General features: G+C 43.7%; 2 pseudogenes; both read left to right on the top strand.

Moving 5' to 3' along the window:
* Positions 1–4,154: 4,154 nt before the first annotated feature.
* LOC116999677 lies at positions 4,155–7,239 on the top strand (annotated as a pseudogene).
* A 6,083-nt stretch (positions 7,240–13,322) lies between these two features.
* Positions 13,323–19,470, top strand: LOC116999674 (annotated as a pseudogene).
* The last annotated feature ends 5,229 nt before the right edge of the window (positions 19,471–24,699 follow it).

Here is a 24,699-nt window from a genome sequence, read left to right as displayed (position 1 = left end):
GACTGAGCTTGCAAAAACTTGGACCAAATTTAGTCCTTTAAAATAAATACTTGTGTTACTCTGTCCAGGCCCATAGTACTATCCATTGAATAATACAGAAGACTGATACTAAATACACAGTGCTCGAGCAAGAGGCTGTCAAGAACAGAAGCATTCCTGTTTCTTTAGAAAGCATTAAGATTTTAGTTGAAAGATCATGGAAGTTTTCATAGCATGTTTTGATATGTGGATATGTCACTAGATACAGAGATACTATATGACCCTTTGCATTCTTGGATGACATTTCTTAAAACTACTTGATATTGAAGAACTTGAGTGGAAGAATTATTGCTCTGTGGTTCACTTGATTGTTTTGTCAAATTAATTGCAGATCTCTCTTCGCTGCTAAGGGAAAACCCACATTATAAATGGCACAGTTGCTGCTGTCAAACATAGTAATTATGGGCTAACCTAGGCTAAATGGAAACCAGTATACAATAGGATATGGAAAGGGACCCTGTAATTTACTGTGGTGTGGTTCATTCACATTTTTTTTAAAAAGGAAAACTACCTATCAGGTAATAATTTGGCTGACCTAATACTTCGAGAAGGAATTTTTTCTCAGCATGTATCCATTTCAGCTCCAAGGAAATGCCCAGATATGAATTTTCTCTCATAAAATGTGTAGATATGTCTGAAAACATTTCCTATTCGTCTGTATGTACAGATCACTTAAATAAACAAAGGTGTTTGATTAAATATGAATGCAGCTGTTGTTCCCATCCCATTTCTGGACATGTTTTCCAAGAAGCTTCTGCCTTTCCTGCTATGCAGTGCAGCTCTCCCTGAGAGCAGTCAGCCCAGCTACAGTTTGCTCTGAGGTGAAAGCAGCAGAGCTGTAGAAAGATTTCAGAATTTTCCTGTGCAGTGCCCAGCAAGTTCCAGAGATCGCTGCAGAAAGGCATTGCATAACTGTTCTCTTTCTTATTCTAATGGAAGCACTTTCCTGCATTTCCTTTATTCAAGAGGCATCCATGTTAAAACATAGCATAAAGATGCAACTAAATTAGTAAAAAGCAAGGAAACTAGGGCAAAGTTCTGCATTTCAGAAGGAAGATGCCTGCATTTTCCTGTTTGTACCAAGCAGTGTACCAAGGAAAACAGATGCCTGGGACAGAAGCAGACACAAGAAACCAATCGATATTCAGTAGCATTGTAAATCATTAGTGTCCAAATTTAGTTTTGGCATTGCAGTTACCTTTCAAACCCTTTCTTTCCTGTAACTACCTTTAACCTTATTTTCCATCAAATACATGGATGTGTGGATATGCATTTCCTTCTCAACCCAATGCCTCTTTTCATCACCTCTCAAATACCTGGATGCTGCAGTCCTGAAGGCTACTCAGTTAGTAGCTGTACTAACATGATCTTGATCTCTAAAACATCAACTCCAACAATCCCTCCACACACACACCAACACATGCACACACACAAACACATCAGATAAAAGGGGGTGTATGTGTGTGTGTGTTTTGTTTGTGTTACTAAGGCTCTCCAAATTCCTGTAAGAAATCAGAAGTTCTAATATATAAGACTGGTTTCTTGGGTTTTTTCAAAAGAGGAAGAGGTTGGAAGAGGGAATGGAAGGGAAAGAAGGGAAGACGAGAATACAAAAGGGAAAGAACAGTTAGCAGGTACTAACATCATTGCTGTCATGCTGATGATTGTGGTTTCTTCTTCCTCTCACCAGATCCACTTTGAGTCATCTTTAGAAGCGTGTTACCATCCTTTTACACCTTTCTTTATCTTCCCTGATCTGCAGCTTCAGGTTACATCTGAATTTACTATATGTAGTGCTATTTATTTATGTTACAATCTCTGTCTGGTTCTGCTTGTTACCCCCAAAGTCAATTCTACACAGCCAGATCTGCATTTTCTTCCTTTTTTAACTAAGCATCAATGGAATACTCATACATGCCCCAGTCCCCAGGCCATTCCCATCTCTGTTGCCATGTGTGCAGCCTGCAGCAGGCATTGCTCTTGCCGTGCACTGGTTTTGCATGGCCTTGGGACCAAGGCTTACCAGGTCTGCTCAGTTTGCCTTTGTCCTTACCTGCCTGCAGCTTTGTTTTGATTGCCACAACTGTGACAGCACTTCCTCAAACTGACTGGCTGTATCTAATTTGATTTGTGAAAGGATAGTCATGGATCTTTTTGTGCAGAGAGCAGCAACAAACCTTTTCTGTGGATGGGATATTAAATACTCTTGGACAAAGGTATAGTGCAGAAAAGCACAGGCCTGGTACAGCAGCAGAGACCTCGTGGTGTGGAGGTGAAACACTAATTTTAAAGAAATTAGGATTTTAGTTCAAAGTTTGAAGAAACTGGGCTTGAGATAGTTACCTGAAACTTAAATAATGATTGCCTGTCAATTTATGTTTGCTTCACTGTGCTTGCAACGGGAAGAGATGAAACTGCTAGGGAGGTCCAAATAACACAAACACTTGCAACCAGAAACTCACTCTTTGCAAAACCGGAGTTGTCCCAAAAGCCATTTGTATTGCCATTGATAGAAAAAATTGAGAGTTCAGGGTGACGAAGACTTGACTTATTTCCTCCTTTTAAGACTCCACCCCACAAAAATAATCCCAGACTTACAGTAATTTCACGAATACAAGCCGCAGCAATTTGACCAAAATTTTGGTGGAAACCCAGAAGTGCGGCTAATACTCGGGGGCAGCTAATATATGAACAATATTCTAAAAGCTGCCAACACGGAAGTGAGAGCCCGCGGCAGCCCCAAGCCAAGCTGGAGCCCGGCCGGCCCCGGCTGAGGTGGGAAAGCCTGGCAGAGGCGGGGCCAGCAGTGCGGGGGGCGGGTGGCAGAGCCCGGGCCAGCAGTGTGGGGGAGCCCAGCAGAACTGGGGCTAGCAGTGCAGGGGAGCCCGGCTGCACAGGGGAGGATGGCAGAAGCAGGAAGCCCTGCGGGCGGGGCTGCCCAGCGGCGGGGGGAAGCCCAGCAGAACCGGGGCTAGCAGTCCACTGGAGCCCAGGAGAACCGGGGCCAGCAGTGTGGGGGAGCCCGGCGGTGTGGGGGTCTGCAGTGCCGGCCAGGGCAAGCAAACACAGTGGCGGCGGTGCAGATGGGAGTGGGGGGCCAACGAGCCTGGCGGCGGCAGTGGCAGCACCGCCAGACCGGCCCCGAGCGGCCCCACCGAGCCGTAGCGCCGAGCTGGGCCAGCCGGCCCCGTCGGCAACCATGAGCGGGTCGAGCCTGCCTGGCCCCGCCCCGAGCCAGTAAACCCCGCTATGCCGCGATTCTAACTGGCAAATTTGTGAAAGTTGCACACAGATTCTCTCTACGAACGAAAGTGCGGCTAATATTCGAGGTGCAGCTTATTTATTGACAAAGACAGCAACATTGTCAACGCACCGGAAGTGCGGCTTATACTCCGTGCGGCTTGTATTCGTGAATTTACTGTAATTCATGAAACCAACCATGCAAGCTTAATTGATATTCAAGCTAATTACCATTGAAAGCGAGAAATGGGTGGGGCTGTTATTATGAATATGTATTCGTTTGAACATTTTGTTTTGTGACCACCTCTAATTTTGCAGTGCATATTAGAGGGTACCCCACGCTGCTGCCCAGTGCTGAACAAACATACACTTTCTAACTTAAATTGTTGGAAAGTCTTTTGCCCATCACAGTTAAGCATCGGTATTAGACCAATACTCATATTTTGATAAATCAGAGGTACAGGATGAAGGTGTGCAGAGAGAGGAGATAAGGGTTCATTTGTGGGTGTGTTATGTGGGTGACACACCACCAATAAAACAGAGTCTACAGCATGGTCCAGAGTTGTGCAAAGGTGCATCAGCAGAGGCACGAGCAACAAATGACCCTGTCATACCCTATATGTGAACCCACACACACCTGAAACATTCTTCTTGTCATGGATGTCACTGCCATTAAACATAGGAGACACTGGGAGCATTAGGAGCTGTTGCTGCATCCTCCACCAGACAAAGTAATACTTGGCACAGAGCCAGACTGAAAAAAAAGCAGCTTAGAGTTTTATCAGTTTCGATTCTTCAGCTGCAGACTGACTATTCTGCTTCCGCAAAGCAATGAAAAGGTTAAGGTTCACTTTCTGTTTCACAGATATTTTGTCATAGATAACATGAGGGCAGTGATCAAATAAAATGGAAGGCACAACAACAGTGGGCAGCACTCCTTTGGCATTGAGGATTCCTGAAGACAAGTGAGCAGAGAAGAAAAACCATGAGGTAAGAAAGCAATCCAGTCTCTGAAAGATGATCTTTTCCCTATACCATGGAAAATAATGCTTATTATATACATAAAAGTAAGCAGTGAGGAACTTGCATCTAAACAACAGAAAATATTTTACAGAATATTTAGGGGAGAATCAAAATAAAATGTGGATGCACTGCAATATTTTCATGTTACTGCTTTTCCAATATGGCTCATTCTCCGTGATCCTGTTTTTGGTTCATTATGCTAACTTTGTAGATAAGACACTCGCATTTTGTTTGTAGTTGTGTTTATCCTAGTCTTCTTTGTACTTCTTTGTACCCCATGCTCTGCTTGTGAAGAGCTGCACAAAGCAGCTGTAGGCAGCACAGCTGGGACAGGTGATCCAACCTGGCCAAAGGCATGTACCACAGCAGGGAACATCTTGCCCAGTTTATAAACTGGGGAGTACCCTGGAAGGGGGCTGGTTGGGATGCAGGGACAGAGTCTGGCATCAGGCAGCAAGTAGTTAGTGAGCAGCTGTACTGTGCACCACCACTTGTTTTTCTTGCACTTTTCTCCTTTCCATTTATCATAATTAATAATATTTGCTATTCTTATATTTTGTTTCAGTGATTAAAAATTACTAAATTCTGTTGTGATTTTGTTGTGATTCTCCTCCCCATTCCACCAGTGGGGGACAGAGGGAAATGAGTGAGCAGCAGCATCATGTTGGGCTTAAACCACAAGAGGGATAAAGGGGTGTTAAGGACCAGCAGTATGTCACCAGGGTCTGGTTACTAAGGGTGTGTGAGTGTGTGAGTGTGTGCACAGGGCTGAGGCACCCGGGGAGAGAGAGAAGCTCCCTAACCAGCCACGGGATGTCCTGAGCCAGCAGCTGCAGAGACACAGGGTTCGTGAGGAGGGAGTGAGTGAGTGAGTGAGTGGTTTGTACCAGCAAGTGGAATGGGGCTGCATGGCTCGGGGGATGAACAACCAAGTGCCAGCAAATGGAGAGGCTGGTGAGATCCGGGACGCGATTCCTGGATACAGGAACCATTTAATCTGTACAACCATTGCATAAGAATGGTGCTATGATCTAACATATAAGGATTTTAAAATACTGTACATTAAAAATTAAATTTATAATATAAACCGTATCATTTACAAAGGTTTAGGAAATGAAATATATTACATTCTGTAGAGTTTAAGGGAATCTTATATGATGACATGTTTTGGGTAGGCTTCAGAATTTGCTACCAGCACAAGAAATATTTTCCTGAGGCCCCAGGGGTGGCCAGCTGTACTACAGAGAGCAGCCCTCCACTGGAACATCCACAGCAACATCTGTGCCTATGTAAGAGGTGCCCTCATTAATCGGCATGAATTACTAAAATCACTATTCAGCACTCAAGACCAAAGGGTCACTAGATCTTGTTTGCATTTTGATTTTGGACTAAGGGCAGAAAGACGGAGGTATTGCCTGCCTTTGAAGTACATGCCTGGTTTAAAAACAAGAATAACAAAAATCAAATGGGGAATAAACAACTTTTTCTTTGATTTCTTCTAGTACCATTTCCAAGGATTCCTTGAAGAATTCCCTGCTGCAGTTGGAATGTCATTTTACATGGGATTTGCACAAGGAGGATGTAGGTCTTGAGGCCCTAGAGGAAAGAATACTTGATCACATCAAGTTTGTCAAAGAATGCAATATTACAGACTATAATATACTCTCCTATGTATGTCACCTAAAGAATTCAAATGAGGAGGGCCTGAGAAATCTCCAAAAAGCTGAAGAAGCTATTCAAGAACATCATCCAGGGGAAATTGCCAGGAGAAGTCTTGTTACCTGGGGGAACTATGCCTGGATCTATTACCACATGCAGAGATATGAAGAAGCTCAAACTTATGTAAGCAAAGTGGAAAACAGCTGCAAAAAGCTTTCAGGCACTGCTCTTGGGAAGATTCAACTTCCAGAGGTCTGTGCTGAGCAAGGATGGGCATTATTACGTTTTGGGGACAAATACCATGAGAGGGTGAAGAATTGCTTTGAAAATGCTCTGACGAGTGAGCCTGATAACCCAGATTTTAATGCTGGCTATGCAATAGCAATGTTTCGCTTGGAAAGTTTCGCTTGGTGGAACAGTTTGGAGATAAGGCCATGCCTTGAGGCCTTGAGGCGGGCAGTGGAACTCAATCCCAATAACACCACCCTTCTGGCATTACTGGCATTAGAGCTTCAGCGATTAAAACAAACTAATGAAGGGGAGAGGTACATTGAAGAAGGGCTGCAGAAAACCCCTGATTTTCCTGGTTTCCTGCAATATGCTGCTATTTTTTACAGAAAGAAGGGTAAACTAGGCAAGGCAGTGAATATTTTGAAGAAGGCCCTAGCACTGACACCAAATTCTGTCATTGTGCATCATCAACTGGGACTCTGCTACAAATCCAAGATACTTCAATTGAAGAAGGAAAGATACCCATCTCGGGAGGGCATGGAGAATCTCATTAAGCGTGCCATTTTTCATTTAGAAACAGTGATAAAAAAAGCTCCATTATTTTTTTCAGCTTATAGTGAACTAGGAGCCATATATTCGCTAGGCAAGAGGTATAAAGAAGCAGAAGAGATATTTCAGAAAGTGCTTCACAGAAATGACATACCCTGTGTTGATAAACAGCTAATCTACCTCAATTATGGCAAATTTCAGCATATTCACATGAAGTCAGAATCAAAAGCCATTGAGTATTACATAGAAGGTCTGAAAATGGAAAAGGATTCCTATGGAAGAAAACAGTGCAGTGAAGCTGTGGAGAAATTGTTGAAGCCGAAAATTGAGAGTGGTTTAGGACATGCCACAGATTTTGGTACATTGGGCCTTGTTCATAAGCTAAATGGGAAGAAACAAGAAGCAATTGAATGCTATCAGAAAGCCATTGCTTTGGATCCCAACAATGAAGAATATCTGAATGCATTAGCTGAGCTGCAACTTTCCATCTCAAGCTAAAGTTCACAAAAAAACCCCCAAACCTATGAGATGTCAAAAGTCTCTTAACTTTTTTTATTATTTGCTTTTCATTTGAAATTAGATGTTATGACCAGATGGAACACAGGTGGCATCACTTTCTGGTCATAATATAGAGGCTGCAGACAATGATTTTTCATTTGTTCATTCGTTAACACAGAGAACAAAGAAATTGTATGCTGAAACCAGATATTAATTTCTACTGAGAAAGAGATAAGGGAATCACATTGTAGAAATATTTTTGAACACTTGAAGGCCATGCATATAACCTAATAGAGTTTCTGATGCTTTTTTAAGGGATTTTAAAATATATTTTGTAGAAGAAAATTCTGTTTAAGGCTTACTCAGTTTAGTACCTTGTATGCTATTTAATTATGAGAAATAAACATTGTTTATTAAGCCCTCTGGAAAGCTTACAAAATGTGTGTAATTGTTGTGAACTATTAAAGTCTGTGGAATCCATCGACTGTTGCTTCTGGGTATCTCTCTGATGGCCAGCCTTCATGTTAGTAGATTAAGTAAAAGGAAATAGACATTCAAATATAAGAAGGATGGAGTTTGGTAGGACATGAAAGGCTGAGGAGACAGCCCCGTTTGTTATCACTGAGCTCTCAGCAAAGCTGGCTCCAGATGCATTGCACCAAAGAATTAGACTGTGCATAAGACAGCAACTGTCTAATTTATCCCAAACACCCCATCAGGAACCACAAGAGTAAACATCTGGAGAGGAAGACTTTGAGATGCCAAAGAGATGGTTCTGACCATGCTTGTGAAACAAGCCAGGGATAGCAAACACACAAGAAATGACCACAAATGCTGGGGGTGGTTTTTAAGATTTCCAGAAACTTTTCCTTGCTGAGACTGGGGAAGCCCGCATTGAACTTGACAAAGACCAAACACTGTCTGATTTTTAATTTTGACACATGGTTACACCAATGAGAAAGTTTATGTGTCTTTGTGAAACACACATGTAAATACAAAAAACCCCAGGAAAGTTCTCTTTCCCTTCCAACCTATCACAAATTAACGACAGCCCGGGTACTCCGTGCGGCCTGGGTCAGGCAGGGGCAGGCAGTTCTGACGCAGCGTTTGCGAAACCCCGGGCCCCATTTTTGATCAGGGCTATGGTAGAAAGGGGAGGGGAGGCCATTGCTAAAATCCATGGCCCCTGGGCATGGCCAGAGAGCCCTGGGCTCAGCAGAACCTTGCCCTGCTGCCGGCCTGGAGCGGCTCTGGGTGGCCAGACCTGTCCCGCCACCCACACGGCCTCGGGGAGACACAGCCGGGCCCCGTTCTGGCAAGGTCAAGAACCCCCAAGCCCCCAGCCTTGCCTGCTGGGCAGTGCTGGGCAGAGGGAAGGGAAGAACATCAGCCCATGGCTGGAATTGTGATGTGACCACTGCAGCCGGGGCTAGCTCAATGGAGACACACCGCTGCTGTGCCAGGTGTGAGGAACTGACTCAGTGTAGCTCTAATGGAGGCACAACCTCTTGAGCTGCTTGCTTAACAGTGGGGTCAGTGTCCAGGGTCAGGCAAAGGAGGAGTGGGACACGCTCAGCTACTGAGTTTCCAACAGGGTTTATTAGGATTGAAGGGTTCAGGAGCAAAAGAGCCCCAAGCATTGTTGTGCCCCAGATTAAATACAGAGACAAATTGGGCGGTGGGTACGAACAGTCAACTGATAGGGGATCCTTAGGGGAGGAGTGAAGGGCAGGGTCTTCCAAAATGCAAACAAATGATGGAAGCAGGGGGAGGAGGAAGGGTCTCACGGGCCAATGGGGCATCGAGTAACACAGGAAATACAAAGGGTTGGAACAGCTACGGATTGGGGTAGGTTGAGACTGAGGAGGGAGGTACTGGAACAAGGGGCAGGGTTACAATAATGCACAGGGAAGGAACAGGAACAAGGGGCGCGAAATGCCATACAGGGGAGTTTCAGGATGGATACAACTAAGGGTCAAACCAAATTTCGGAAAACACAAAGGTACGTAATAACAAACTATTATAACAAATTTAACTGTGAACAGAAAAAAATAAACATGGACCGCAACAGAATTGAATACAGCAAATGCCATAAAACTGCCATGGAGCCACAACAACCACCACCACCTTCTGGCTGAGACCTTATAATCCTAGCCCAGCCCCAGTGAAGCCATGAACGCCTCTTAATCATAAATAACTCCTGGTCACAACCTGGAAGAGATCACAGGAGGATCCCCTGCCTGGGCAAGGTATAAACCCTCTTACTGCCCAGAACGGAACTTGCAGATACTTTGTTCTCTTTCCTGAGTGAAAGATGAGGAAAAAGATGATGATATGCAGAAAAATAGCATAAAATCAGCAAGGTCAGACAAAATGAAGAGTCAGGCCTCCCAGATGAGTGAAGGAGGAGAGTCATTGTGTGAAATTTCTCTTTTTTATGCTATGGAGAAGAGACTCAGCTTTCCCCATAGCACATAAGGATATAGTACAAGGTGGGTGAATATTTTAACTGTAGATATGAGGCAAGGCATTGGTGCAAGTGAAAGCAAATGTTGAAATGGCTGTGATCCAATAAGCTTGAATACAGAGGAGATGAAGATTACAGCTGCCCTCAGCACAAAAGAAGAAAAAGAAAGATCTCTGGTCTCAAAGAGAAAGAAAGCTTTTGTTTACACGGTTATAATCCTTAAAGTGTGCCCCATAAGTAGATATGGTCCTCAATAATAGTTTGGGAAAACTGTCAATCAAAGAAGGGATTTTTACATAGTGATCAAATTTCCATTCTCCGAGGTGGCTGGTCACTGTGACATCAAGGCCACGAGAAAACTGTTTCTTGTGTGAAAATCTCCATAGACTGAAGAAAGAAGTTTCCTCTCCCAAACAGGTAAAAGACTATTAAATTGGTAAATTGGTGCAAGATTATTATATAGATGGTAAACAGAAAGAAATATTTCTGTACATGATTGATGTGAAAAAAAAGAAGTTGTGGAGGAAGGAGAAAGTGTTCTTAAAGTTTTATTCTGATTCTTGGAATATCTCCTTACAGTTTTGAGTAACAATTCTTAAAATTTCACACAATTCTTTGTACTGTTTAAAATTTATAATTTGCCTTCCTCCTAATCCTTCCAAAGGGCCCTGCAGCACCATCAGTAATCACTGCTGCTCTTACATACACACATCACCCATCTGTCACCTTTGAGCATTGCCTGACATATCAAACATTATACAAATGGGCTTAAGTTCCTGCACGGTTTCCATCACAGCTTCCTGCAAACCTGTGTCATCTTCATGCTCGGCAGCAACCGATTTGCAGGCACTGCACTGCACAGCTGTAATTTCCCAGAGAAGCCTGTCTGTGGTCAGGGGATGTGCGATAGAGCTTGAAAAACTTGGACCAAATTCAGTCCTTTAAAATAAATATTCGTGTTACTCTGCCCAGGCCCATAGTACTATCCATTGAATAATACAGAAAACTGATACTAAATACACAGTGCTCGAGTTAGAGTCTGCCAAGAACGCAAGTGTTCCTGTTTATTTAGAAAGCAATAATATTTAACTGAAAGATCAATTGTAGTTTTCATAGCATGTTTTGATATGTGGGTATGTCACTTCATATAGACCCTTTGCATTCCTAGATGACATTTCTTAAAACTGCTTGATTTTGAAGAACTTGGGTGGGAGAATTATTGCTCCGTGGTTCACTTCAGTGTTTGGCAAATTAATTACAGGTCACTCTTCCATGCTAAGGCAAAACCCACAATATAAAAGACCACAGTTACTGCTGTCAAACATAGTAATTACAGGCTAACCTAGGCTAAATCAAAAAAAGTATACAATAGGATATGGAAAGGGACCCTGTATTTACTGTGGCGTGGTTAATTCACATTTTTTTTAAAAAGGAAAACTACCTTTCAGGTAATAATTTGGCTGACCAAAGACTTCCAGAAGGAATTTTTTCTCAGCATGTATCCATTTCAGCTCCAAGGAAATGCCCAGATATGAATTTTCTCTCATAAAATGTGTAGATATGTCTGAAAACAGTTCCGATTCTTCTGTATGTACAGATCACTCAAATAAACAAAGGTGTTTGATTAAATATTAATGCAACTGTTGTTCCCAGCCCATTTCCGGACATGTTTTCCAAGAAGCTTCTGCCTTTCCTGCTATGCAGTGCAGCTCTCCCTGTAAGCAGTCAGCCCAGCTATAGCTTGCTCTGAAGTGAAAGCAGCAGAGCTGTAGAAAGAGTTCAGAATTTTCCTGTGCAGTGCCCAGCAAGTTCCAGAGATCGCTGCAGAAAGGCATTGCATAACTGTTCTCTTTCTTATTCTAATGGAAGCACTTTCCTGCATTTCCTTTATTTAATAGTCATCCATGTCAAGCCATAGCATAAAGATGCAACTAAATTAGTAAAAAGCAAGGAAACTAGGGCAAAGTTCTGCATTTCAGAAGGAAGATGCCTGCATTTTCCTGTTTGTAACAAGCAGTGTACCAAGGAAAACAGATGCCTGGGACAGAAGCAGAGACAAGAAACCCATAGATACTCAGTAGCATTGTAAATCATTAGTGTCCAAATGTAGTTTTGGCTTTGCAGTTACCTTTCAAACACTTTCTTTCCAGTAATTACCTTTAACCTTCATTTTCCATAAAATACATGGACATGTGGAGATGCTTTTCCTTCTCAATCCAATGCCTCTTTTCATCACCTATCAAATACCTGGATGCTGCAGTCCTGAAGGCTACTCAGTTAGTAGCTGTACTAACATGATCTTGATCTCTAAAACATCAACTCCAACAATCCCTCCACACACACACCAACACATGCACACACACAAACACATCAGATACAAGGAGGTGTGTGTGTATGTGTGTTTTGTTTGTGTTACTCAGGCTCTCCAAATTCTTGTAGAATCCAGAGGTTCTAATATGTAAGACTGGTTTGTTGGGTTTTTTCAAGGGAGGGAAAGGGTGGAAGAGGGAAAGGAGGGAAGAGAAGTGAAGAAGAGAATACAAAAGGGAAAGAACAGTTACCAACTACTAACATCTTTGCTGTCATGCTGATGATTGTGGTTTCTTCTTCCTCTCACCAGATTCACTTTAAGTGACCTTTAGAGGTGTTTTACCACCCTTTTACACCCTTCTTTTTCTTCCCTGATCTGCAGATTCAGGTTACATCTGAATTTGCTATATGTAGTGCTCTTTATGTATGTCATAATCTCTGTCTGTTTCTCATTGTTACCCCCAAAGTTAATTCTACACAGCCAGGTCTGCATTTCTTTTTGTTTCTTTAAACTAAGCATCAATGAGTTAGTTGTTCATACATGCCCCAGTCCCCAGGCCATTCCCATCTCTGTTGCCATGTGTGCAGCCTGCAGCAGACATTGCTCTTGCCGTGCACTGGTTTTGCATGGCCTTGGGACCAAGGTTTGCCAGGTCTGCTCAGTTTGCCTTTGTCCTTACCTGCCTGCAGCTTTGTTTTGCTTACCACAACTGTGACAGCACTTCCTCAAACTGACTGGCTGTATCTAATTTGATTTGTGAAAGGATAGTATTGGGTTTCTTTATGTTGAGAGAAGCAACAAACTTTTCATGTGGCTAAGGTATTCCGTACTCTTGGACAATGGCATAGTGCAGAAAAGCACAGGCCTGGTACAGCAGCAGAGACCTCGGGGTGTGGAGGCACAGGATGAAGGTGTGCAGAGAGGGGAGATAAGGGTTCATTTGTATGTGTCTGTTATGTGGGTGACACACCACCAATAAAACAGGAGCCTGCACCATGGCCCAGAGTTGTGCAAAGGTGCATCAGCAGAGGCACGAGTGACAAATGACCCTTCCCTAGCATATGAGTGATAAGCAGGTCAGCTCACACCAGCCTGAAATATTCTCCTTCTCATGGATGTCACTGCTGTTAAACATAGGAGACACTGGGAGCATTAGAAGCTGTTGCTGCATTCTCTACAACACAGCGTAATACGTGGCACAGAGCCAGGCTGAAAAAGAGCAGCTTAGTGTCTTAACAGTTTCAATTCTTCAGCTGCAGACAGACTATTCTGCTTCGGCAAGTCTGGGGAAAAGCAAAATTTCAGTTTCTGTTTCAGAGAAATTTCGTCATAGACCACATGAGGGCAGTGATCAAATAAAATGGAAGGCACAACAACAGTGGGCTGCACTCCTTTGGCATTGAGGCATCCTGAACACAAGTGAGCAGAGAAGAATAACCATGAGGTAAGAAAGCAATCCAGTCTCTGAAAGACGCTTTTTTCTCTATGGCATGTAAAATAATGCTTATATACATAAAAGTAAACAGTGATGAACTTGCATCTAATCAACAGAAAATATTTTACAGAAATTTAGAGAAGAATAAAAATGAAATAAGGATGCTCTTGAATGTTGTCTTGTTATTGCTACTCCAATGAGGCTCAGTCTCTGTGAGCAGAATAGAAAGTAAGAACAATTTTGGTCATGCTGTGTCAGGATGAAATCCAGGCTGCATCAGGTTCAGCTGGTGCCCAGCCAAAGAGGTGTAATCTGTCTCTCCAACCTGTGTTGGTCACATTGCTCCTTCGTTTACCTATTGGTAATTTTGCAAGTTTTCCACTCAGTCCATTTTTGACCCAAAGGTTTGATTTTGCAGTTGAGCAGCAGCACATGCTGTGTCCCCAGGCTGTGAGACCTGCTGGGTGTTACAGGAGGGACAGCAAGGAAGTCTTTGTAAGAAAGGAGGATTTGACTGAGGAGCCTCAGTAACAGAATTGTCTCATTGCTTCTTTAATGAAGGGAGAGCACAGTGTGGACTAAAATGTCATCTCTGTGTTGTAAAAGTGTCCCAGTTGATTGTGTGACAAATGCCAGTCTGTGCAACCACACAGGGACACAGGCAGGCAACGGCAGCTGGGGAAATCCAAATAAAACCCTGGTGGCTCCCAGGTCCCAATTGAAAGAAAAAGCTGTGAGAAGATGGGGAGTGATTGTCCAGATTTCATCTGCTGTAGAGTTAATTCCTTCTCAGCAGCTGATACAGTATACCTGGTTCATTAAGCCATCTTTGTGGATAACACACTCACATTTTGTTTGTAGTTGTGTTTATCCTAGTCAAGGACTTCTTTGTGCCCCATGCTCTGCCCGTGAGGAGGTGCACAAAGCAGCTGTAGAGTGCACAGCTGGGACAGGTGATCCAACCTGGCCAAAGGCATGTACCACAGCAGGGAACATCTTGCCCAGTTTATAAACTGGGTAGTACCCTGGAAGGGGGCTGATTGGGATGCAGGGACAGAGTCTGGCATCAGGCAGCAAGTAGTTAATGAGCAGCTGTACTGTGCATCACCACTTGTTTTTCTTCCTGTTTTCTCCTTTTTCTTTTTTCATCAATAACAATATTTGCAATTCTTATATTTCATTTTATTTCAGTTATTAAAAATTACTAAATTCTGATCTTAACCTAAAATTTTTACTCATGATTCTCCTCCCCATTCCACCAGTGGGGGATAGGGGGAGATGAGTGAGCAGCAGCATCATGCTGTGCTTAAACCACAACGGGGATAAAGGGGTATTAAGGACCAGCAGTATGTCACCAGGGTCTGGTTACTAAGGGTGTGTGAGTGTGTGAGTGTGTGCACAGGGCTGAGGCACCCGGGGAGAGAGAGAAGCTCCCTAACCAGCCACGGGATGTCCAGAGCCAGCAGCTGCAGAGACACAGGGTTCGTGAGGAGTGAGTGAGTGAGTGAGTGAGTGAGTGAGTGAGTGAGTGAGTGAGTGAGTGAGTGAGTGAGTGAGTGAGTGAGTGGTTTGTACCAGCAAGTGGAATGGGGCTGCATGGCTCAGGGGCTGAACAACCAAGTGCCAGCAAATGGAGAGGCTGGTGAGATCTGGGACCAGATACCTGGATACATGAACCATTTAATCTGTACAATCATTGCATAAGAATGGTGCTATGATCTAACATATAAGGATTTAAAAATGCAGGACATTGCAAATTAAATCTGTAATTCAAACCATAGCATTTTTAAAGGTTTAAGAAACAGTCATTTCATGATTATAAGCCGCATCATTTTGACTAAAATTTTGGTCTGAACCCAGAAGTGCGGCTTATAATTAGGTGCGGCTTATATACGGACAAAGAACAAAAAGTTGCTATTATAGTTTGGTGGACAGGTGTCTGCTGAGAAAGTCAGGAACTTCTCTTTGAAATGGAGATTATAAACCCACTCTCTCCAAATTATTATAATTTTGAAGTAAAGGGGTTTTCATGCAAAACTATGGGAATTAGGAATAACAGTTCTTTTCTAGGGAAATTGAAATAGAAATACAGTACTACAAAGAAACAAACTCCAAACCCTGACAAAGTCAGAGTACAACCTGACACCCCGTCAGGCAGGGCGTTGGTAGTAGTCCCATTAAATGGCAGCTGCATCCTCCTGCAGTGACAGATGTGGCTCAGTTGGACCAGTGCTCCTGTACAAGGTGCAGTTTCCCTCTAAAGGTCCAGTGGTGATGTGGAGAAATCCGGTTTTCCTCTGGAGTTCAGTGGAGAAAGGGGCTACCTTAGTGTCCCAAAACCTCTGTTTTTATCTTAGTAAGAAATGTTGGGCTCTTCCCCATGGCTGGAGCAACTTCCAATGGTATATCAGTCACAGAGTGGGACTCAATGGCCATTAGAAGAAAATGACTCACTGGAGGAAGGATGGGTTGCGAAAAGATAAAGAACAATGACCTGCCTAGTTTCAATGGATGGCCCATTAGCAGAATATCTGCCATTGAGATAAGGATCACAGCCCCCACCCTCAGAAGATGGTGATAGAATAGATACCTTTTATCACACTCTGTATTGTAACGTGGGGCTTATAATCAGGTGCAGCTTATAATCGTGAAATTACTGTAAATCACGTTCTGTATAGCTTAAGAAAAACTTATGTGATGACATCTTTTGGGTACGCTTCAGCAAGTGTTGCCAACACAGGAAATATGTTCCTGAGGCCCAAGGGGTTGCCAGCTGTACTACAGAGAGCAGCCCTCCACTGGAACATCCACAGTAACATCTGTGCCTATGTAAGAGGTGCCCTCATACACTGGCAAGAATTACAGTAATTTCACGAATACAGGCCGCACCAATTTGACCAAAAGTTTGGTGGAAACCCAGAAGTGCGGCTAATATTCGAGGGCGGCTAATACATTAACAAAATTCTAAAAGCTGCCAACACGGAAGTGAGAGCCCGCGGTAGCCCCAAGCCAAGCTGGAGCCCGGCCGGCTCCGGCTGAGGTGGGAAAGCCTGGCAGAGGCGGGGCCAGCAGTGCGGGGGCGGGCGGCTGAGCCTGAGCCAGCAGGGCGGGGCAGGGGGGGCGGCAGAGCCCGGGCCAGCAGGGCGGGGGAGCCCGGGAGAACTGGGGCTAGCAGTGCAGGGGAGCATGGCAGAAGCAGGAAGGCCGGCGGGTGGGGCTGCCTGGCAGCGGGGGAAGCCCAGCAGAATCAGGGTCAGCAGCGTAGGGGATCCCGGCGGTGCGGGGGCCTGCAGTGCCGGTCAGGGCGAGCAAACGCGGCGGCGGTGCAGACGGGAGGGGGCGGCCGGCGAGCCTGGCGGCGGCTGCCCCGCCAGCAGAGCCTGGCAGCGGCGGCAGCCCCGCCGGCTGGGCGAGCAAACATGGCGCGGGGCGGCCGGCGCGCCTCGCAGCGGCAGCGGCGGCTGGCCGGCCGGCAGGGCGAGCAAACGCAGCAGCGGGGCGGTGCTGACGGGAGAGGGGGGCCAGTGAGCGCGACGGCGGCTGCAGCACCACCCGGCCGGCCCCGTCGGCAACCATGAGCGGGCCGAGCCTTCTTGGCCCCGCCCCGAGCCAGTAAAGCCCGCTATGCCGCGATCCTGTTACTAATTGGCCAATTTGTGAAAGCTGCGCACGGATTCTCGCTACGATCGAAAGTGCGGCTAATATTCGGGGTGCGGCTTATCTATTGACAAAGACAGCAACATTGTCGAGGCACCGGGGGTGCGGCTTATAATCCGTGCGGCTTGTATTTGTGAAACTACTGTACTAAAATCACCATTCAGCATTTTACACCTAGGGCTCCCTGTAGCTTTGGCTTGTTTGAATTTCGAATGTGGACTAAGGGCACAAAGACTGAGGTATTGCCTGCCTTTGAAGTACATGCCTGGTTTAAAATTAAGAATAGCAAAAGGCAAATGCGGTATAAAACACTTTTTTTTTTATTTCTTCTAGTACCATTTCCAAGGATTCCTTGAAGACTTCCCTGCTGCAGTTGGAATGTCATTTTACATGGGATTTGCACAAGGAGGATGTAGGTCTTGAGGCCCTAGAGGAAACAATACTTGATCACATCAAGTTTGTCAAAGAATGCAACATTACAGACTATAATATACTCTCCTATGTATGTCACCTAAAGAATTCAAATGAGGAGGGCCTGAGAAATCTCCAAAAAGCTGAAGAAGCTATTCAAGAACATCATCCAGGGGAAATTGCCAGGAGAAGTCTTGTTACCTGGGGGAACTATGCCTGGATCTATTACCACATGCAGAGATATGAAGAAGCTCAAACTTACGTAAGCAAAGTGGAAAACAGCTGCAAAAAGCTTTCAGGCACTGCTCTTGGGAAGATTCAACTTCCAGAGGTCTGTGCTGAGCAAGGATGGGCATTATTACGTTTTGGGCGGAGTAACTTTGAGAAGGCAAGGAATTGCTTTGAAAATGCTCTGAAGAGTGAGCCTGATAACCCAGATTTTAATGCTGGCTACGCAATAGCAATGTTTCGCTTGGATAGTTTCACTGAGAGGTACAATGAAGAGACATGGCCATGCCTTGAGGCCTTGAAGCGGGCAGTGGAACTCAATCCCAATAACACCACCCTTCTGGCATTACTGGCATTAGAGCTTCAGCGATTGAAACGAGGCGCTGAAGGGGAGAGGTACATTGAAGAAGGGCTGCAGAAAACCCCTGATTTTCCTCTTTTCCTGAGGTATGCTGCTAGTTTTTACAGAAAGAAGAGAGAAGTAGACAAGGCAATGAATATTTTGAAGAAGGCCCGAGCACTGACACCAAATTCTGTCATTGTGCATCATCAACTAGGACTCTGCTACAAATCCAAGATACTTCAATTGCAGAATGAAAGATACGCAGCTCAAGAGGAAGTGGAGAATCTCATTGAGCGTGCCATTTTTCATTTAAAAACAGTGATTACAAAAAAGCCTGTATTTTTTTCAGCTTATGGTGAATTAGGATTCATATATTCGCTAGGAAAGAGGTATGAAGAAGCAGAAGAGATATTTCAGAAAGTGCTTCACAGAAATGACATACCCTGTGATGACAAACAAGAAATCTACTTCAAATATGGCAAATTTCAGCATATTCACATGAAGTCAGAATCAAAAGCCATTGAGTATTATATAGAAGGTCTGAAAATGGAAAAAGATTCCTATGGAAGGAAACAGTGCAGTGAAGCTGTGGAGAAATTGTTGAAGCAGAAAATTGAGAGTGGTTTAGGACATGCCACAGAATTTGGTACACTTGGCATCGTTCATAAGCTAAATGGGAAGAAACAAGAAGCAATTGAATGCTATCAGAAAGCCATTGCTTTAGATCCCAACAATGAAGAATATCTGAATGCATTAGCTGAGCTACAACTTTCCATCTCAAGCTAAAGCTCACAAAAATCTTGTGTAACAAAAAATCCCCCAAACCAAGGGATGTCAAAAGACTCTCAAAAATTTTTTTGTTATTTGCTTTTCACTTGCAATTCGACATTATGACCAGATGAACACAGGTGGCATCACTTTCTGGTCCTAATATAGACACTCCAGACAACGATTTTTCATTTGTTCATTCACTAACAAGAGAGTAGGCTTGGATAACTATATAACATATATAACTTATTTATTGCTATTCTAACAGTCTTTTGTACTGACATGAGTATAAATGTTGTATTTAAGCGATGGTCTGTAGAACAATGAACTTCTACGCTGAAATCAGATATTAAGTTGTACTGAGAAAAAGATAAGGGAATCACATTATGTGTGTACGTTTGATGTCCAGGCTTATACACTAGTAGACTTCCTGAAGCTTTTTTGAGTGTTTTAAAAATATGTTTTATAGAAAGAACTTTTGTTGACAGCTTGTTCAGTTTATTACTTTGTATGTTGTTTAATAATGAAAAACAAACATTGTTTAGCCAATCCTCTGGAAAGCTTACAAAATGTGTGTTATTGTTGTGACCTATTAAAGTCTGTGGAATCCATCAACTGTTGCTTCTGGGTATCTCTCTGATGACCAGCCTTCATGTTAGTAGATTAAGTAAAGAGAGATAGACATTCAAAAAAGGAAGAAGGATAGAGTTTTGGGAGGATACAAAAGCCTGAAGAGACAGCCCCATTTCCTTTCCCTGAGCTCTCAGCAAAGCTGGCTCCAGATGCATTGCAGCAAAGAATTAGACTGTGCGCAAAACAGCAACTGTCTAATTTACCCAAAACACCCCATCAGGAACCACAAGAGTAAACATCACGAGAGGCAGTCTTTGAGATGCCAAAGAGCTGGCTGTGGCCATGCTTGTGAAACAAGCCAGGGATAGCAAGCACACAGGAAATGACCTGAAATGTTGGGGTGGTTTTTAAAGATTTCGGGAGATTTTTCCCTGCTGAGACAGGGGGGAGCCTGCTTTGAACTTGACAAAGACCAAACGCTGTCTGATTTTTAATTTTGACACATTGTTACACCAATGAGAAAGTTTATGTGTCTTTGTGAAACACACATGTAAATACAAAAAGCCCCAGGAAAGTTCTCTTTCCCTTCCGGCCCATCACAAATTAACGACAGCCCGGGTACTCCGTGCGGCCTGGGCCGGGCAGGGGCAGGCGGCTCTGACGCAGCGCTTGCGAAGCCCCGGGCCCCATTTTCGATCAGGGCTCTGATAGATAATAAACAAATTAAGCCGGATTAAAATAGTAAAACAACAATTTTGATTTTTGCGACCAAAAATATGGTCTTGGGAAGCCACATACGAAACAGGACAGCACCGAGCCCAGGATCGGTGCCGGGTGAGCACACACTCTTATCTGACCTATATCGCATCAGATCCCCCTGTGTTCACACATGCCATCCTGGGGAGCCCAGTTTTTATACAGTTTTTCTGGCCTGAGGTGATAGTCCCCTTTGTTATGCTGCAGATTCTCATATTCAGATTAAATGCTTTTCTTGGTGCTGCCCTGGGCAAAAGTCCTTCCTGCGCGTTGATGAATCCTGATGAAGGTTGTGTCTGCTCCGTATTGAGGTGTAATTTTCCTTGGGATGGTTGATTTTTGTTTATGGGAACTGAGGGTTTGGAATGTAACTTTTTTCGGTGGAGATGACTGGATTTACGGGAACTGGCATTGGTATGGGGCAACTCCCAGGAACCTCCCGGCTGTCTGATATGTGGTAGTTGACATGTTTTTTATCGGTGATCTTTTCCTGTTCGGCTGCCGGGTGGTTTCAGGATCGTTGAGCTAGGTTTGTTGATATACTAATTAAGGCCTTTGTCTGTGGTTCCAGGTGCTGGTGGCAGTGGCTGAAAAGTTCTTATTTTATTTCTTTATTTTATACAACCTTCTTATATCATGTAAACACGAATTATAACAACATATATCACAGGGTTCTGGTAGAAAGGGGAGGGGAGGCCATTGCTAAAATCCATGGCCCCTGGGCATGGGCAGGGAGCCCTGGGCTCAGCAGAACCTTGCCCTGCTGCCGGCCTGGAGCGGCTCTGGGCGGCCAGACCTGCCCCGCCACGCACACAGCCTGGGGGAGACACAGCCGGGCCCCGTTCTGGCAAGGCCAAGAACCCCCAAGCCCCCAGCCTTGCCTGCTGGGCAGTGCTGGGCTGAGGGAAGGGAAGAACATCAGCCCATGGCTGGAATTGAATGGAGCACATACCAGAAAACTGCCATGGAGCCACAGCAACCACCACTGCTTTCTACCTGGTCCCTTACAATCCTAGCAGAGACCCAGCACAGCCTTGAAAGTGTCTTTATCATAAATAGCTCAGGGCCACCACCTGGAAGAGATCACAGGGCTGACCATCCCCTGTCTGTGCAAGGTATTAACGCTTTCACTGCCCCGAATGGGACATGTGGATACTTTGTGCTCTCTTCTGAATGAAAGAAGAGGACCAAGATGGTGATATGCACAAAAACAGCATTAAAAACCACCAAGGTCAGACAAAAGGAACAGTCAGGCCCCAGATGAGGGAAGGAGGAGAATTGTGGAGTGATGCAATGGAGAAGAGACTCCAATTTCCCTATGAGACATAAAGGTGTATTGTAGGGTGGGTGAATGTTTTAACTGTTGATATGAGGAAAGGCATTGGCACAAGAGTAGGCAAATGTTGAAATGATGATCCCATAAGCTTGAATACAGAAGAGATGAAGACCCTGAAGAAGAAGAAGAAGTAGAAGAAGAAGAAGAAGAACAACAACAACAACAACTGCTATATTCATTAAAGCATGCGCCCTAAGTAGATAAGTTCCTCAATAATAGATGTGGGAAAACTGTTAATCAAAGAAGGGATTCTACATAGTGATCAGATTTCCATTCTCCCAGGTGAGTAATGACTGTGATACCAAGGCCACAACAAAACTATTTCTTTTGTAAAAATCTCTGTAGACTGAAGAAAGAAGTCCCCTCTCCCAAGTAAATTGGTGCAGAACTACTATATAGATAGTAAACTGACTGAGTTGTTTCTCTCCATGGTTGGTGTGAAGGAAAAGAAGCTGTGGGGGGAGGAGAAAGTGTTCTTAAAATTTTATTCTGATTCTTACTATTTCTCCTTTTAGTTTCTAGTAACAAAAGTTTTCTTTGTACTGTTTAAAACTTATAATTTGCCTTCCTCCTAATCCTTCCGAAGGGTCCTGCAGCACTGACAGCAATCACTGCTGCTCTTACACACACACATCACCCATCTGTCACCTTTGAGCATTGCCTGACATATCAAACATTATACAAATTGGCTTAAGTTCCTGCATGGTTTCCATCACAGTTTCCTGCAAACCTGTGTCATCTTCATGCCTGGCAGCAACTGAATTGCAGGCACTGCACTGCACAGCTGTAATTTCCCAGAGAAGCTTGTCTGTGGTCAGGGGATGTGTGACTGAGCTTGCAAAAACTTGGACCAAATTCAGTCCTTTAAAATAAATACTCGTGTTACTCTGTCCAGGCCCATAGTACTATCCATTGAATAATACAGAAAACTGATACTAAATACACAGTGCTTGAGCAAGAGGCTGTCAAGAACAGAAGCATTCCTGTTTCTTTAGAAAGCATTAAGATTTTAGCTGAAAGATCATGGAAGTTTTCATAGCATGTTTTGATATGTGGATATGTCACTAGATACAGAGATACTATATGACCCTTTGCATTCCTGGATGACATTTCTTGAAACTACTTGATATTGAAGAACTTGAGTGGAAGAATTATTGCTCTGTGGTTCACTTGATTGTTTTGTCAAATTAATTGCAGGTCTCTCTTTGCTGCTAAGGGAAAACCCACATTATAAAAGGCAAGAGTTGATGCTGTCAAACATAGTAATTACGGGCTAACCTAGGCTAAATGGAAAAAAGTATACAATAGGATATGGAAAGGGACCCTGTAATATACTGTGGTGTGGTTCATTCACGTTATTTTTAAAAAGGAAAACTGCCTTTAAGGTAATAATTTGGCTGACCTAATACTTCGAGAAGGATTTTTTTCTCAGCATGTATCCATTTCAGCTGCAAGGAAATGCCCAGATATTAATTTTCTCTCATAAAATGTGTAGATATGTCTGAAAACATTTCCTATTCTTCTGTATGTACAGATCACTCAAATAAACAAAGGTGTTTGATTAAATATTAATGCAACTGTTGTTCCCAGCCCATTTCCGGACATGTTTTCCAAGAAGCTTCTGCCTTTCCTGCTATGCAGTGCAGCTCTCCCTGAGAGCAGTCAACCCAGCTACAGTTTGCTCTGAAGTGAAAGCAGCAGAGCTGTAGAAAGATTTCACAATTTTCCTGTGCAGTGCCCAGCAAGTTCCAGAGATCGCTGCAGAAAGGCATTGCATAACTGTTCTCTTTCTTATTCTAATGGAAGCACTTTCCTGCATTTCCTTTATTTAATAGTCATCCATGTCAAGCCATAGCATAAAGATGCAACTAAATTAGTAAAAAGCAAGGAAACTAGGGCAAAGTTCTGCATTTCAGAAGGAAGATGCCTGCATTTTCCTGTTTGTACCAAGCAGTGTACCAAGGAAAACAGATGCCTGGGATAGAAGCAGAGACAAGAAACCCATAGATACTCAGTAGCATTGTAAATCATTAGTGTCCAAATTTAGTTTTGGCATTGCAGTTACCTTTCAAACACTTTCTTTCCTGTGACTACCTTTAACCTTATTTTCCATCAAATACATGGATGTGTGGATATGCATTTCCTTCTCAACCCAATGCCTCTTTTCATCACCTATCAAATACCTGGATGCTGCAGTCCTGAAGGCTACTCAGTTAGTAGCTGTACTAACATGATCTTGATCTCTAAAACATCAACTCCAACAATCCCTCCACACACACACCAACACACGCACACACACAAACACATCAGATACAAGGGGGTGTATGTGTGTGTGTGTTTTGTTTGTGTTACTAAGGCTCTCCAAATTCCTGTAAGAAATCAGAAGTTCTAATATATAAGACTGGTTTCTTGGGTTTTTTCAAAAGAGGAAGAGGTTGGAAGAGGGAGTGGAAGGGAAAGAAAGGAAGACGAGAATACAAAAGGGAAAGAACAGTTAGCAGGTACTAACATCATTGCTGTCATGCTGATGGTTGTGGTTTCTTCTTCCTCTCACCAGATCCATTTTGAGTCATCTTTAGAAGTGTGTTACCACCCTTTTACACCTTTCTTTATCTTCCCTGATCTGCAGCTTCAGGTTACATCTGAATTTACTATATGTAGTGCTATTTATTTATGTTACAATCTCTGTCTGGTTCTGCTTGTTACCCCCAAAGTCAATTCTACACAGCCAGATCTGCATTTTCTTCCTTTTTTAACTAAGCATCAATGGAATACTCATACATGCCCCAGTCCCCAGGTCATTCCCATCTCTGTTGCCATGTGTGCAGCCTGCAGCAGGCATTGCTCTTGCCGTGCACTGGTTTTGCATGGCCTTGGGACCAAGGTTTGCCAGGTCTGCTCAGTTTGCCTTTGTCCTTACCTGCCTGCAGCTTTGTTTTGCTTACCACAACTGTGACAGCACTTCCTCAAACTGACTGGCTGTATCTAATTTGATTTGTGAAAGGATAGTCATGGATCTTTTTGTGCAGAGAGCAGCAACAAACATTTTCTGTGGATGGGATATTTAATACTCTTGGACAAAGGTATAGTGCAGAAAAGCACAGGCCTGGTACAGCAGCAGAGACCTCGTGGTGCGGAGGTGAAACACTAATTTTAAAGAAATTAGGATTTTAGT

The sequence above is a fragment of the Catharus ustulatus genome, chromosome 8 (assembly GCF_009819885.2).
Source record: "Catharus ustulatus isolate bCatUst1 chromosome 8, bCatUst1.pri.v2, whole genome shotgun sequence".
Taxonomy (NCBI): domain Eukaryota; kingdom Metazoa; phylum Chordata; class Aves; order Passeriformes; family Turdidae; genus Catharus; species Catharus ustulatus.
Note: the sequence above shows the minus strand (reverse complement) of the source record. Positions and strands in the feature narration are given on the sequence as shown.